The following is a 14,379-nucleotide window of genomic DNA, read 5'->3' on the forward strand; positions in this document are numbered from 1 at the left end:
AGGGCCTGGCAAGCCAGTTTGCACTGTTTGATTCCCTATGGCACAGAGGTATGAAAAAGAATAGATTATATTTCCTATCTTTCCTTCTGAGCACAGCACTTGTATGGGGCACAAGATGAGATATTGATGGTCTAAGGGCAAGGCTCTCCCAAGACAGCTTCTTTGAAAACCTTATCAGTGCTCCTGCTAGATGGAATAACTGAAGAGCAGAAATTAGCATCTAGATATGAACCGGGAGGCTAAGGTAGTAAATCACCAACTTGACCAGTTGTGACATGTTTAGTTACATTCAGTTTGAAATAGAAATGGGAAGGATAGTCTGATCCATTCTGATCTGAATAGGCTGACAATGTCTGGGCTATTATAGGCACTTTTAATTAGGAGGAGGAATTGGGGGTGGGGACGTTTAATCTATTTACAGTGTATTTACAGGAACATACTATGCCTGTTTTCCCTGAGCACAGGAGCAATCAGCCAGTTCCCAGTCCCAGTTCAGCACCCAAAGTCCAACTGTATATTTTGGGACCCTCTGTGCCCAAGCCAGACTATTCTAGGTTTTTCATATTATATTCTCATGCTGTGCTCCCCTATATGCTCTTGCACAAAGAAACACACACCCACACACCTTTCCCATAGTAATAGTCACCGAAACCTGCCTGCTCAGAGCACTGAAACTTTGTGTTGGGTGGATATGCGTGCTTGACTCTCCTACTGTCATATCTGAAATGAAAGATAGTCATAACATAATATCTGTCAGGCTCTAAAAGGTTCAACCTGACCTAAACTGATTTAACCTGCAAACCTTCTCAAGGAGCAAGCAGACAGGAAGGAAAACCTCCTCCTGCTCCCCTTTTTCTTCTCTTGCAGGTGCAGCTGCCCTGCTTTGATGAGTTATCATCCTGCTGCATTTACAGCCTGAGGGGCTGACCCTTGGGTAGTCCCAGGAAAGGGGCCACCTCTATGAAAAACTGATGAGTGGGATGACTTGTGCACTCGTTCAGGTATCAGAGGACTTGGTATTATCTCCCAGAGCTGTCCCAAAATCTTTTTTGTCATTCTTCATAGTAGTGTCTGGTGTGGGTCTTCAAAGGCTCTTCAAAGGTAGAGGTAGTTGGCTGTGTATCTCTAAGGCTCCGGGCCTCTGTCCACTTCTCGGTGGATTCTAGGGGGTGATAATATTTTTCCCATAGCCCCTACAAGACCCAGTGGATATAAAACTGTGAGACATTAAAAGACTGCAAGAGGATCTCTATAAATAGGAAGCAGTGTTCAGTGAGAGTGGGCAGTGTGGAGGAGGGGATTAAGTAACAAACACAAATTTCCATGGAAAATGATATTCTGCCATACAGCCAGCCATATTACAGCATCTCTGATCTTGCCTTCTTCTGACACACACATCCTATCATTATCTGACCACTTGTTTCCTATCAAAAGATGACCTTGGAAGAGTAAAAAGAAAGAGGAATGTAGTATAAAGGAAAAGACCAAAAAAATAAAAAATAAAAAAGAGATTTTCTGGCCAGCAGGAAAAAAAAAAACCCTACACATATAATCCTTTCCAGTCTTGATAATACAGTCTGTGAAGTGATATCGCCTGGCATTGCTCTGCTTGCTGCCGCGGAACTACTGCAGCTTAGACCATCTGGGGCCTGGCCTTTTGCTCCCAGCATCTGCTGGTGTGACACAGACTGACGGGGAGGACACAAAGAGCATTCAGGCAAACATTCAGCACCTTGCCCCGTTCTCACTGGCACTGAGATCCTGCCGAATTCATGAAGAGTTTTAGGAAAGTCAGGAGGAGTGTGGTCCTTGGGGTCCCTAGGCCTATTAAAGACACAGAGCCTTGATTTCCAGCAATGTTGATTTCATAGTAAATCTGCAGTAACTGTGTGAAACTGAGGCCTGGCCTTCCAGATGCCTTTTTTCTGAAGTCAAGCAGCACCATTTTTTATTTTTTTTTCAGCAGTTTCTTGTTTGTAAGGAGTCACAGGAGCATAAGGACCGGCAGAGCAGGTCAGCCTCAGGTGCACGAAGTCCACAGGCCCGTGTCCAACCATGGCCCCAAACAGATGATAGGGAGCAAGGTAAGACAAAGAAAATAAGAGCTTTTCTTCCCCAGGACACCCACACAACTCCCACATCACTTACATACTGATTTGGGTTTAATTACTCCTGTTTGCTTACCTCTTCAGGAAATGTCCAACCCCCTCAAAAATGTATATATATATATTTGTGACTATCAAGAGGTTGGGCTTACAAACTAGGCAAACCTGGCAGATTTTTCCTCCCAGCTTATGGTCCTAAAACTCCCTGTGGCATTTGCTACTTTGCCAGCATTGGTTTTGTAACTTTTTTCTTAAGCAGCATTAATAATTTTTTCACCGGTCTCGGAGATCTGTATCTGGGTGGCTGCATTTCCCGTGGAGAAAACTGACCCGCATTGTGCCAGAGTAAGGATGAATTCCTCTGCCGGTGACTAATTATATTACCTAGTGCATATCACAAGCTAACCCTGTTAGACTAAACCTTGAACTATTCATAGCCACGAATAACTAGGGTCCCTAGCTATTGCAGGTCTCCTGACCTAAGGAGGTCATTAATTAATGTCTGTATTTCTGCATGTGTATAAATATGCATAAAATCCAGTCATTCTGAAATGAAAACCCACTGTCTTTCACCAGCATATATTTGCACTTACTTAATGCTGGATAGAAAGTTGTAAAGTACAGAGACCTTTTAAGCATACAGATTTACTGCAGATTAGGTTTAAACCTTTAAAGTTTGTCTAGGGTTGAATTTTCCCCCTCCATTTACTTGATTTCTTAATAGTTTTACCACATACCATTGTAGGCAGTGCTGATATGAGTGTTTTACGTACAGGAAGTCCATGTTATTTTATGAAAACTAGCTTGCTGGAAACAATAGATACTATTCTTCAGCTTGGACTGCCCCCAACATTTATCTCCTGGCTACTATGCAAATATCTCATGTCCTAATTTCCACACTCATTCATTTAACGCATAAGCTCATTACAGTTTAGGTGTTTATTTAAAGGCGCTTCAAATATCTCAGAGCAAGTTGCCCAAAAGCTGAGTAAAAGTGCTGAGAACTTGCTTCTGTTGCAAATTCTACTTTCTGCTGCAGACATTGTCTGCAATCCACAGTGTTTTTTTTTCGATCCTTCTTTCTTTCTTTCTTTCTTTCTTTCTTTCTTTCTTTCTTTCTTTCTTTCTTTCTTTCTTTCTTTCTTTCTTTCTTTCTTTCTTTCTTTCTTTCTTTCTTTCTTTCTTTCTTTCTTTCTTTTCTTTCTTTCTTTCTTTCTTTCTTTCTTTCTTTCTTTCTTTCTTTCCTTTTTTCTTTCTTTCTTTCTTTCTTTCTTTCTTTCTTTCTTTCTTTCTTTCTTTCTTTCCTTTTTTCTTTTTTCTTTTTTCTTAGTCTGTTCATACAGGACTCCACAGCTGGGCATGAAGCCAGATTTTGATCCCAGTCCTGATACTGGTTTCAACTGCATAACTTCAGATTTTGACTGGTTCTCTGGCAAGCTGAGCCTGTCCTCTCGCTCTTGTGTCAGCTCAGTCTCAGCTGCTGGGGGAAAAAACAGGAGGAAGCAATAATCCTTGTTTGCTTTTGATACCTGACTTGTTACCTCACTGTGCCAAGAAAACTAAAATGGAGGGGAGTGGCACACACCCCCCTCAGAATTTCCAGTCACTGCTGGGTACAAAGGCGTGCTGCAATTTCATTGCACAGTCTCTGCATTTTTGCAGGCTCTTGGAGTGCATCCCTCACAAATTTCTCACAGGCTCAAAGTGCACACATACAAGGTCTGCAGTGCACAAGTCTTGGTATGAACCCCAAGGGCTGACCTCCATCACTCACATGAAGCTAGCAGTGGTTCGCTTTGCAGATTGCCTTTATAGCCAAACCCTGCCTTAATCTACATTTGTGCAACCCTAATGAGGTTTCATACACGTGACCAAAGACAAAAATTTGGTCTGCTGCGGTGGTCCCTGCATGAGAGTTGTGAGAAAATCATAATCAGTATCTCAGGAACGTCAATTGTAATGCTCCAGTTGGATCTGCTCAGTGTTTTGGGCAAGACCTTGCTATCCATGCAAGGGGATTCGCAAAGCTGTTTGGCATGACATGGGGCTGTAGGTTTGCCTGGTGTATGGCTGACAGCTCTTCTAACAAAGACTGAGCTAGGAAAAGAAAAAAAATAAAGAAAAAAAGCTGTTCACACATTCTTCTGTCTTTTCTCCCTCCTGTCTTCTCCTCCTGCTGGAAATACCTAAACACAGGAGTCACTATGAGGGCAGCAACCCCTTTGCGCTGCAGGGCTGTGCACTCGGGTGTATCCGACCATTTGTCTGAGCTGCTGAAACCATAACAGGGACAGGAATGTGGGGGGAGAAAATCAGCCCAAGGCTCTTCCAAAAACCCTCATCTGGTCACTACTGATAGGCAAACTAGTCATTTTGTATATCCTGCATTCCCTTAATGGATCAAACAGTGAGGAAACTTTAGCTGGAGGCCCCAGAACAAAATCAGTTGTTGGCTCCTTCCCAGTTTTTATCTTTCAGGAATGCCAAAGGTCTTGTTAAGAGATTTCTTTTAATCAGTCTAAGCCCAGAAAGGCTGAGTTCTGGGAGGAGACTTGGCTCCTGACAAAAAACCTATCCTCCGCCTTCACCTTGCAAACGTTTGCAGGTGCTGTCTGTAACATAGCCCAAATGGAGTCAGTCTGCTATTTCCTATAGTTGATGTGCTTTGAGATTTCCAAAGTCAAAGTGGCAGATAAATGAGAACTTGTGTTTTCAAGGGCTTATGACAATCTAAAACCATAATAATAATCAGATTCTTTGTTTTCTCTGTGCTTTCCGAACCATCTTGAAGAATTCAATCATATTTGTCATTTCTTGCCCCACTGCAGTGGGGTTTATGGGGCTGGAGCATCAGGTGGTGGTGCCAATGGCAGTGCTGCATCCCTCCTGGACACCTCCACACCTCAGATGTCTGCTTGAGAAGCAGCTCTCTTCAACCCAGGTTCATACTGACAAAAAGGGAACTGGAAACCTGCTTTCCAGCCCTAGGGGCTGGTTTGTAAGTTGCAGCTCTTTGGGGAGCTGAGCAGCACCACAGCTTACCTCGAGCTTATTCAGCGCTTGTGGGCTCTAAATCTAAATTCAGAGATTTTTTTGCCATTCAGTTTCCATTGCTCAGCATGGAGCGACACCACCCTCTCAGTGCTGTTGGCAGCTCTAGGTGTACAGCCCTGCCCCCAGAATTATCTCCCTCAATGTTAAATACAGCAAAGACAGCAGCAGCCCAGAAAAAGTGATAGCCCATTATCAGTGATGCCAGAAGACACTGAAGGGAACACACAATGCAGCATCATTTGGTTTACAACAGCCTTTCTGGAAATGCAATAATCTGTCATGGAGTCACTGTCTCTCTCGAGTGGCTCAGCATAAAGAAAGGTTAAGGCAGCATGGGTGGGTAATTGGCTGGTGTCACATCAGTGGGAGCTTAGAAAGCTGGGAGAAGCGAAACAGAACCAGACCCGAACAGGCAGCAAGTAAACTCCTCTAAAGAATGTATGGAATAAACATTTACCATACTTGCAAGACTAATAGACCTAATAAAGATTAATTATTATGTCTTACTTTAGAAATTTTCCCTGCCAAATGTCCCATTATTTTTTTTCTTACAAATTCCTTCCTGATATACCCATAAAGCTGAGGCAGCCAGGTGTCCAAGCCAAAAGGCTTTTTCTAACACAAAAATCCCAACACAACCAAATAAATAAATTAAAAAAAAAATAGATTGTGTATTTTAGCTCTGAACATCTCTTTCATGATTGATTTTGAGCCTCACTAAACATGTTGATGTGAAGGAAAACAAATACCGGTCTCTGTTAGTTTAACCCATCACAGGGAATCACCTGAACTGGTTCTCCCTGCATTCCCTTGACACGAAACTGGGCCTGTCCTGACAGGGTCTCCAAGCACTTTGGAGGTGTCGGTGCCCAGCAGTCCTGTCCTTGTTCAGTACTGATACCAAAGTACATTCATTTGCACATATTAGTTCAGACTGAACAATACAGAGAGGATAAGGGGTGCTTAATAAAGAGCCTTTCCTGAGCAACTGATATTAGAAGAGTTTTAAGGAACTCATAAATTCCTGATTTGCAGCCCTGTGATTAGCCTGCACCTCTATATATCCAGCAGCTGTGTGAAGAATTCAAACTAACAGCAATATTAAACTGCTGTGGAAAGTGAAGTCCTTTAATTGGTATAACAAATATATTCAGAGAAATTGATGGAAGGCGATTTTTTTTTTTTCAGACAATGCACAATTAGCCTGAGGAACTCATTATCATAAGATATTAACTTTAAAGAGTGTCATGAAATTCAGAAATGGATTGTTTGTACTGAAGGCAAAAATATCCAGTACTAACAGTAAGCACATCCTCTAGAAGGGCTCAGATACAATCTGAACAAAAATGCAAAAAAATGCAAAAAAATTCTTTTTCCATGTACTGACAGGTAGCAACCTTCCTTGTGGGCAAATCTCTTGCACCATCCCTCTGAAACCTATGGTGCTTGCAGCAACTTTTGCTAGGATACTTAGTTAAGTGGGTTCCGGGAGTAGGATTGCTCTCATCTCATTTTATCCCTGTAGTAAGTGGTGTCCAGTCTCAGCTGGCATCCTGAGTGTCTTCACAAGTCACCCCACTTTACCAAGATAGGCAGCCGTTCCTATCAGCTTCTCCAGCAGCCATGAAACAGGAGGAGGGATGCAGGCTTCCAGTCCGTCTGAGGTTTTATCGGGGCAAGCAAGTACCCAGCAGTGCAGTGATCTCCCTTACACCCAGTGGAGTCAGGGATTCAAATCAGTCCTGCTCAGGATGTGAGAGAAAAGGCTTTGTTACAGCTGTAATACCTTGGGCTTTTCTTGATTGCATTCTCAGAATGTGGAGGACATTGCAAAGGGGGCATCGAGCTACTGCAGTGTCCAGTGAAGGGCCATGATGATGGTTGAAGGGACTGGGGCGTTTCTCCTATGAGAAAAGGCTGAGAGAGCTGGGACTGTTCATCCTGTGCATTCTAACCCAGATACAAAGTCAAACCAGCAACTTGAAAGGGTAACATCTATCAGAACTAATAAGTGCTAATCTAGCATAAAAGAGATAGCAACCAATTGAGTCGACAGGCAGAGAGAGGAACAAAGTCTGGCCACAGCACATTGAGAACCTATACAATTATAAGTCATACTTTATAAAACAGCTCACTGCAGACGAAGGGTATAGCCACAGTAACAATTCTAATAAATATTTGAAATAATGCCTTGATTTGGGTAGCGTTATAAAATCAGACTACAACTCAAGTCATTATACCTTCCCAGAAAATAAAACTCCTTACCTGAATCTTCTGTTACTAATCAGAAAAAAAAGCTTCTTTGTAGATAATCAGTTTATTTAAGGAATTGGCAGACAGTTGGCTGTGTGTATGTGTCACAATTTTGAAACTGTCAGAGCTGCACTTATTCTTATTCACTAATCATACCCATGTACCTACAAGCTACATTTCTAAATGGTATGGATGAATAATCCCTTTGCTCTTGTAGAGGGTTTTTTATGGCTCCTCTAAGCTGTGCATCTATTTTCACTTGACTTTAAAGCAATCAATATGCTGGCACAAAGGCTTTGGGATAATTCATAGCAACAATCTGTAGCAACTTACAGACTGATTTGGTTCCCTTAAATTGTGCTGATGAAAAAAATACTAGAAGATTCCAAATGCCTAGAGTCACCACCCCCACCACCCTTCCCCCCACTCAAAAAAAAAAAAAAGAAAAAAAAAAGAAACCAAATAGAATAGAAAAAGGAGAAAAAAAATAGAGACTGTTCTCCTTAATAAGGGTGCAAATCAAGTATGAAAGTATGACCCTTTAGTTTTCACAGTGGCCTTTCAAATTTCTTGCAAGGTAGCAAGATGAGAATTTAGCCCCAGAGGTAAACCTTGCTCAATGGCATGGATTTCAAAGATGCAGGAAAATGAGTACCAATTCTTAGGTCAGTTGCTGTGCTCACAAGAAAAGGCAAAGAGGGGCACAAATTCCTGCATTCAGCTTTTCATTGGTTCTTCTTTGTACTGAACATTCAAGGAGCTGCCCTGCCAAAGACAAGCAGCTCCTGTTGGTTATGCCAGTGACTGTGGAGGCTCTGCACAACCACCAGAAAGGGAGTCACAGCAGAGCACTCCCCAGCCTGCTACTAGTGGGGCACCTGGCACCTGGTATTTCTATACACGGGAGATTATTGCACTAAAATTGCACTAAACTCACTGGCATCTGCCTCATAGACAAAGATTAAACGAGACACGTTGCTTTTGTTGTTCCCTCACCCATTGCAAGACATAAATTAGTCGGTTGATGGATTTTGTTGACTAACGTGAACTGTAAAGAAGCAAAACATCGCATCTGTGTTGGCTGGGTAACAATGGCTCTTTGTAGAGGCTCTGTTCTTGTCAGTCCCAGCAGCCATGACACAGTCATTCTGCAGTGCTCTCCAGGAGGAGGAGGCAGGCATGCTTCCAGTCTGTCTGAGGTTTTATCAGGGCAAGCAAGTACCCAGCCATGCAGAGGTCTCCCTTGCACCCAGCAGGGTCAGGGATTCAAATCAGTCCTGCTCAGGATATGGGAGAAAAGGCTTTGTTACAGCTGTAATACCTTGGGTCTTCCTTAATTGTGTTCTCAGAGCATGGCAGGGCATTGCAAGATGTCCAAGCAGTGAGGTGAATTGATTTTCCTTCTTCTTTATGTGCCTGATCCTCTCTCCTCCTGTCTTCTTCTGAGTCAAAAAAGTTTTGCTGCCAAACTGTGCCATTAGTAGTGCACATGATCCACACAACTGATCTGAGACCAGAATAATAGCTGATATCAAGGAGGCAATACTGCTTTGCTTTCATTTATTTGTGATTTTTGTAATTTTTTATTGATATTAGCACACCTGAGACCTCAGCTAGGCTGTCCTCTGGAGGAGGTAAGCTGGCTTTTACCTGTGGGAATCGTAGCAAAGGGAAATAATGACCAAAAGAGAGGTGGCCTGTGCCTGCTGGAGACAGGCTGAGTGAAGATGAAATGGGAATATACTGCCTTCAGTGGGGACACTTTTGGACTGAGGCAAAGTGATGGCAGGTTCCAGACTGATATGTTAAACCATAGCGGATGTTAGACTTAACAAACAAGGAGACATTAATGGGAAAGTTTTGGAAAGGGTGACTCAGCCTTTTAAAGAGAGCAAGGTGGACTCCTGCACAAGAGCATTTCTTGCACATCTGCAGTCATTGAACTGTAGGGCTCAGCAAGAAGCAATTGAATGTTGGCTTAGCAAGAGAGCGAGACAGAATCCTCCCACAGGGAGCAAGAACACAAGGACAGATATAAGTGTCCATGAAACCGTGATTGTCTCAGGGTCCCTGACAAATGATAACAAGAAAGTGGTGTTCCACCCATCTGGGAAGCAGAGGAGTTTTTGCATGGTGAGAAGCGTTCCTGGGGACAGCAGTTAGGTCAGGCTTAGTTGATCAAATGTCATATTGCTGGGCAGTGTGAGCAGCTGGTGTGGGATATCCTTCATCCATGCTGCTGATGGCTAGGTCCCTAAGTCTCTGAAATCGTGTGGCTCCATGCACAAAGCCTGCCAGGAATATACCCTAGCTGGTGCTAACTACTGAACAGTACCTGGGAATGGTTTGGGAAGGTATTAGTTGTACCAGAATCAGGACAGGCCATTATACTCATTCAGTGGTATAGATAATTCCATTCCAGGGTGGGCAAATTCCCACTATATGTTTTTTGAAAAAAGTAATTACTACTATTATTCCTGAAGCTATTATTTGTTTCTGCTTTCTGCTTGAAAGTGGACACTTGCTCCAGTTCAGCCTAGCTCTATCAATACTATCTGTATTTTGTTCCTAATTCTCAAAAACAAACAAACAAAAAACAAACAGACTCGACAACTTACAGGCAGAGAAGCAAAACACCCCCACTTTCAGATCATGGTAGTTAATAAACCCGTGAAAGCAATTTGTTTCTAAGAACTCACATTAGAAATATTGCCTCTTTTTGGTTTAGTCAGCTGTCCACTAACTGGTCATGATTTCTAGAAAAATCAATCTGTTAGTCACAAGCACCTGACAAATAGTTTGCATACAATATAGCTTAGCATGGGGGATTTGTCAGCTGTTTTGCACACAGAGTTCATTATTCACTGTATCGTGTGACTAGCCACTTCTAACATGTGATACAATTCCTTCCCTTAAATTAAACAATGCAGCTATAAACAGGATAAAACCAAACAGATAATATACACATATATATTAGTAACAATGCTAAATAACTATTTTGAATTCTACAACCATTCATTCTTGTGAATCCCCAGGTATCTTGAGAAGGCATCTGAATAATTAACAGCAATGACTCACAGCACATGGTCATGAACACGGCCTTCTATTTATAGCAGTATTTCTAAATTCATCTCCTTCTTAATAACAGCAGTAGTAGCTGAAAAAAATTACTGCATTACACGTTTCTTTGGATAAAATCATACGTGTAGTAGCACCTTTCTTCATTGTCACTGCTCTCAGTCTATGAGAAACTCATGGGAAAAAAATTAATGTCAAGACTCTGCATTTTTCAAAGTCAGCAAAGGTAGTTAGCTGCTAACATGCTCATTGAAATTAATGATTTGTGTAGCTAAATTCCCTAGTAAGCTTTAAGACTAATCAAACAAGATGTTTTTAATCGGTAGACAACTGCATAACTAATTCTGATAGTCCAGCTGAGATTCTCAGCAAAGAGATTTTTGTTGCACATTCCCTTCCATTTCTTCCAATTGTCTAGCCTTTCCTTGTTCTGCCTTGGCATTCTGCTCATGTGCTAAGTAATGTGTTTTCTTATATCAGATACTGCAGTCTTGTATCACTTTATCTCAATTTTAAGGGCAATCAATTGAAGTTATAGAGAGATATAAGGCCTCTGCATCACCCCACTATCAGATCCACTTTGCTGTTTATCAATTAAAGGTCAGACACAGGTTAGTGAGAAAAAGCTCTCTGAAATGCTGGTCTGCTAGCGTTATTACAGCTTGTGCTTTGGCATGGGGTTAGCAATATGTCAGCTGGGTAGCACAATATATAGAAATGGAAGAGAAATGGTAGGTTTAGAAGCTAAGAAGCAAACTGCAGCAACAAAAGAAGGCATAGGTAAATACGTATTTCTGCTGTTTTGGGGACAGATCTTTAGCTGAAAGAAGGAATTATACTATTGCTTTCATGGATTTTGCTAAGAAGGGCAAAGATTTGTGTGGGTGTGTAGAGATACTTGGCTTTACTGCTGTTGTCAGGTCTCTGCTAGAGGAAAGCAGCTGGAGCTGACCCCATTGTTGAAAAATTTGCCACAGGGCCCATTTGCAAATCTCGCCCGATCGAAAGGGAGGCCAGGACCATCTGTATGAAGCACAGATGCCTCTGCTGCAGAATAGCAGCAGCTCTGGCCTCATTCCTGGCAGGGTTTTTCTGATACAGGTGTGCTGTCACAATGTTATCCTGAACAAAATTCCCTCTGAAGAGGGAACCCAGCCCATGAACAAGCAATGAGAGGTTGTGTCACCTTTCCTCTTAAACTCCATTAGGTCAGCGTTGGTTCAACACTGGTGAATACTGGCCTACTACTGTGCCATCGCCCAAGCCTTGTGAGCAGCCTTTGGGCCAGGCCTGAGGGTCATCCTTCACCAGGGAGCTGTAAGGCATCCAGGACTGTCTTCATGACAGCCGTTTAAAGCATCCACACACGGACTGATGGTGACAAGCCCCTGCTCCTTGTCACAGAATGACAGAATTGCTGAAGCTGGCAGGGCCCTCTGGCGGCCATCTTGTCCAACTCCCGCCCAAGCAGGGACACCGAGAGCATTGTGCCCAGGGCCACGTCCAGGTGGCTTTTGAAGGTCTCCAAGGAGGAGACCCCACAACCTCTCTGGGCAACCTGTGCCAGCACTCTGTCACCCACACAGCACAGAAGTGATGCCTGGTGTTCAGAGGGAGTGTCCTGTGTGCCAGTGTGTGCCCAGTGCCCCCTGTCCTGGCAGTGGGCACCACTGGAAAGAGCCTGGCTCTGTCATCATTGCACCCTCCCTTCAGGTATTTGTACATATTGATGGGATCCCCCGACCCTCCTCTTCTCCAGGCTGAACAGTCCCAACTCTCTCAGCCTCTCTTCACAGGAGAGGTGCTCCAGTCCCCTGATCATCTCTGTGTTGGACTCCCTGCAGTATGCCCGTGTCTCCCTTGCACTGGGGAGCCCAGAACTTGACACAGAACGACAGCTGTGGCCTCACCAAGCACTGAGTAGCCCTCCCTTCTTGACCTTCTCAAAACATCCTAACAGGCATGTTTACCAGTACAAGAGCTCTGCTAGCATGTCCCTGTCACATTAAACACATCTCAGTGTTTTACAGCTCTGTCTTCAGAGATGTTAACAGCTATTTCTCCTGGTGCTGTCACAGTAGTAACAATGAGCCTGGCACTGTGCTGGACACTGCAGTCTCTATGCGTAGTAGCTGCTGTTAATGCTCCATCCTGTACTGGGGTGTTGTAGCTTTGGTACTCCAGGCTTTAGTTCCTTCCTGATTCACAGATAAGTAAACCATCTGGTCCTTGTGATTTATTGCTGTTTAGATTCTACATTAGTTGCTGCTCACTCCTTCTTTGATGTAATGGATGTGATTGCAGTGTTAGAACCCGGCTAGAACCCGGAACAGCGCTGGGGCTGTGGGCTACATAAGGGTAAATTCCTGCATGCTGTGTCTCAGTCCCTCCTGTTACCAGATCAGATGCATGGAAACGCTGCCTGATGACTCACACTGTGTTAACTGTGTTGCGGACACAAGCAGAGTACTAGTGGATTTCTTTGCCGGAGAGCTCATGTTGAAGAAATAAAGACCTCAGTAACAACAGGCAACAGAAATGTCTCAGGTCATGCGTCACGCTGGAGAGGCTGATAAATGCCAGCATTAGAAAAGACCATGTCTGACTATGGAGCTGTGCTGTAATTGGCTTATTGAACTGACTGGTGTAAGAAATTACCATTTTTTTTCCTGAAGTTGGCCTGAGAGAGAACTTACCCTGCGTTGCTGCTGCCTCCCTTTTATCATCAAATTGCAATCTCAGATTGCCCAGTCTATTTGCCAGCCTGGTGTGCAGTTATTTGCAGACCAAGCAACAATGCACTGGGGAGGTATTTCCAGCAGAGAAAACAGAGGTGGCATTCACAGACATCTCCCACTGCCTGCGGTGGGAGCTGAGGGAGGTATCTGATGACGCTAACTTTCTGGCTATGTGCATTTAGTTGCTAACCTTGAGCTCTACTGACTGTGGACTGTTTGATATGTTCAAGTGGGCAGATGTGTTGCTGCATAGTCACCGTACTGAGCATTCTGGAAGTAAGGAATAGTGTCTGGGATCTTTCTGTCATCCAAGGATGTGGTCAGAGACTTTTCTTATCTGCACACCCAAAATGTCATAGTTTCTCCCTAAACAGGCCTGTAGCAGGCTGCACAAAGGTACTTAAAAAGCCAGTAAGAAAACTATTGAAGACTCAAATAAGGCAAGTTATTGGCAGACAACAAAATGGTGGTAAAGCAAATTCCTCTTTCTGTGATGTGACTGAGGAGGAACATTTGGATTTGTGGCCCTTATTATCAGGTAAATACTTGAGGGAAGAGGAAAGATGTTCACAGAAGGAGCATCTGACAGGCAGGCTGGGGAGCATTAGTGTTGGTCGTTTGCTGTGTTAAAGGATGCCTGCCAGCTGTGTAAATCGGGATTTAGCTCTGCCAATCCAGGCAAAGATGATGTCTCACTGTTAGTTTGCTTTGCATTTTTTTTTATACAAGCAAATCAGCAAACACAGCCATACACGTGGGGAAATCTTTCCTTCCAGATGAAAAAGTTGCAATATACACAGCTGTACCTCAGCCCTGTCTGGTTCTTGATGCCTTTTATGTTAAGGACTGCTATTGCTTTGAAAATAACCACTCAGATTCCTAGAGTAATTCACTTTGGAAATAACGGAACAATATAATGGAGTTCTATCAAAAATACTCAAAAAGGTCTAAAGTACTAAATGGAAAACATTATCCTTTCTTTAGGACTTTCGCACGACCCCTACAATTCTGCAGCAAGGAGATAATTTGCTGCTAGATATTACGGATTAGGCTGTTAAATTTCATCACATGTTACTCTAATGGCGTCTTAGAGGAAATTATTCAAACTGTTCTCAGAATTGTATTTAAGGCAAAAGTTCCTGACAAGAGAA

The sequence above is a fragment of the Anser brachyrhynchus genome (genome assembly GCF_964034855.1).
Source record: "Anser brachyrhynchus genome assembly, chromosome: 2".
Lineage (NCBI taxonomy): Eukaryota > Metazoa > Chordata > Aves > Anseriformes > Anatidae > Anser > Anser brachyrhynchus.